The 2,933-nt window shown below is 39.8% G+C and overlaps 1 long non-coding RNA gene across 1 annotated transcript in view; it reads right to left on the bottom strand.

Annotated features, from left to right (window-relative positions):
* Positions 1–1,307: 1,307 nt before the first annotated feature.
* Positions 1,308–2,933, bottom strand: part of LOC123522085 — a 10,956-nt gene continuing 9,330 nt past the window's right edge. Inside the window, exon 3 of the long non-coding RNA XR_006680382.1 lies at positions 1,308–1,380. This is a non-coding gene — a long non-coding RNA (uncharacterized LOC123522085). The remainder of the gene's footprint in view (positions 1,381–2,933) is intronic.

The following is a 2,933-nucleotide window of genomic DNA, read 5'->3' as shown; positions in this document are numbered from 1 at the left end:
TTTGACACCAAGTATGGCTCTGTCCCTCAGCCATTTGACACTGTAGGCAGAGTAGACCATGAAATGGTCTGATCCATGAGGGCCCTCATCAGTGCATAATGCCTACTGTGCTTATGTTCGAGTGTTCTGTTTTATTTTTGACAACTTTCAACTTTCCTTGATTCATACTTCAGAAATTTCCACATTCTGATTATTAATAGATGCCTGCAGCTCTTTCTTCTCATTCCTAGCTTAGAGACCCTTTCCCCTCAGCACCTCCCAGATGAAAACCCCCAGAACCTTGTGGTAAATGTTGGAGTCTATCTATGGGGCTCTGGTATTCCATTCATCATTTCATTTCATCACAGACTCCTTTTACTGCTATAAAACCAGGCATTAGTCTAAGCATGGAAAAAATAGAAAAGCTTTCTTAAGGGAGTTTTTATTTCATCAGCAGACAGACAACATATAAAACTAATTAAAAGAATTTACAGACTTGAAAGTATTATGGAAGAATGAAAAGAAGTGGGAATTGAAAGAGGCTGCTACATTTTTCTCCCATTTTATCCAGGACCAACTATTGTGTCCCTGGTCAGAACAGTGAGTAATGGTACCCAAGCATTAGTTAGTCTAGTCCAGTGTTTCTCAACCTGTGGGTCGGGACCCCTTTGGGGGTTAAATGAGCCTCTCACAGGGGTCGCCCAATTCATCACAGTAGCAAAATTACAGTTATGAAGTAGCAATGAAAATAATTTTATGGTTCGGGGTCACCACACATGAGGAACTGTATTAAAGGGTCACGGCATTAGGAAGGTTGAGAGCCACAGATCTAGTCCATTAGCACTACAAACTAGGAGTCTCTGATGTCCTTCTTTCCCTTTGCTCCAGATGCATAGAGACCAGCAGGTGTATGTTAGAGAGCCCCTCTAATTAGCTATAATTATTACATTCCATTTCTAATTCTTTGTTTTTCCCCCCTGGAGTCAAATTAGTATTAGACATTCAGATTTGAAGACAAAGTCATGACTTATTCAAATTTGAGTATCAAGTACATAGTTTGTTCCATATATATAGATATATATATGATGAAAAAGAAATAGAAACACTGCCATTAAGTCAATTCTGATTTACAATATATATACATATCTGTATACACACATATATATTGAATTTAACTGTACTCCAACTAAAATTAGCATATCTGTACTAAGTTGTCTCTGATGGACATAGACATTTTTTCACTTTTTTAGGATCAGTAAAGGTATATCTACAGGCAGTTCCAAACACCACAGTCATCATTAGAACCAAGTTGACTATATTTTTTAATTACCTTGATTGAAATGCCACACAGCCATCCAGAATGTAACCATAAATATGGGATCAAACACCACACAGTTTTGTCTGCAGGAAGAAAGAAGCCATGGGTTATTTTATGAGAAAAACATAGACTAGAGTATTGATTTTTCATCTAGAGGTGAGGGTCTACAAAACCATATAAGAATGTGCACAAAGAGATTAAACCATCCTTCCATTTATGAGTCTTTTGAGATGGAACTTACTCATGCTCTAAAACTCAGGTCCAAGAATTACTCTTCTATATATAAGTTACAGGAGTCCAAATTAATCATAACTCTTTTCAAAACAAATACAGGCTTCACGTGATCCTGAGTCTGAATCCTAAATAGCATTTTATATCTTATCTAAAGAACCAAAAAATAAATCAATTCATGTTAAGTAGATTCCTTCCCTTAAATTAACTCATATCCATTGTCTTATATTGGGTTGCTTAACACATTAAAAAGTGCTCCTTAAACAAGTCTTCTAAGACCTCCTGAAGTAAATCACTATGAATATTCCATTCCCATTTTCCTCAGAAAGTCAAAGAGACCTGAGACCCCAAGCTGTGATTCAGAAAGAACCAAATGTAGAGAATTTCAGATTCCAAGTCAACTCAAATTTCCTCTACTCAGAGAATATTTGGGTAGAAAGGTTGACACTATTTTAATCACAAGAAAATCATTCCTTGGGAGCTATTCATCTGCATGTAGAAAAGGCGGTGGAGATGAATTGTGTCCATTGTCGTCCTGGCTACCTCTCCACGTGGTCTTGGTCAAGTTGGCTGAGTTCTCTGGAGACAATATTGCCATCAGAAAGCACATTAATGTAATTTGTAATGAGGGCTTGAGTAGACTTGGTGGAAAAGCCATAATCTGCAGGATTATGAAGGATTCCGTATCCGGCCTGAAAGACTTCAGGGTCATGGCGTTAAAGTTACAAGACAATCGACCCAGAAAAGAGTTGATGCCGTTCCTTGAACACCTGGGTCTTCTAGTCCAGGCCTCCATGGGTGATCTTTTTTATTTTCCTTAATAAAAAAAGACACATAGCATAACTGCAGAGCGTCATTCTCTCCTCATTCCCACAATTCCACAGGGCCCTGTGGCTGGGTCAGCTCAATCATATTAGCTGATGCCTCGTCTACTTGAGGAAACGCTCCTCCATATTGATTCAGTCATCTCCTAGAGCCCCGGGAGGGGTCACATCATCACCAAGTGATCTTGGCTGGGGAAGAGTCCTGAGGCACAAGTGGAAGATTTCCGTCCCTTCAGCAAAGATGGATGTGACTTCAACTACACAGTTCTCTGTGAGCTATGAGAGAGATCCGCATGGCCCTAGACACCCAGAACTGGAGGATATGTGGCCGCAACATGTCCCCTTCCTTATGTTCTTACTCTCTTCATAAAGCCACCCAAGGAGTGTTTTGTCTAGAAACTAAGGTGGATGTCCGCACAAACCACCAGAGACACAACTCCCTAGTACTCAGAGAAGTGACCAATATTTTTATTGTAGCTGTTGAGTTAGTTAATTGTGCCAGCCTGGCCGATAATCACACGTGGGGCTAATTGAAAGGCAGAGGGATAAATGGGTGGTGGAGCCTCGCCTTTCTAGTTCTC

The sequence above is a fragment of the Echinops telfairi genome, unplaced genomic scaffold (assembly GCF_000313985.2).
Source record: "Echinops telfairi isolate 266 unplaced genomic scaffold, ASM31398v2 ScPeMD7_2186;HRSCAF=2738, whole genome shotgun sequence".
NCBI lineage: Eukaryota > Metazoa > Chordata > Mammalia > Afrosoricida > Tenrecidae > Echinops > Echinops telfairi.
This window is presented reverse-complemented; position numbering and strand designations above follow the sequence as displayed.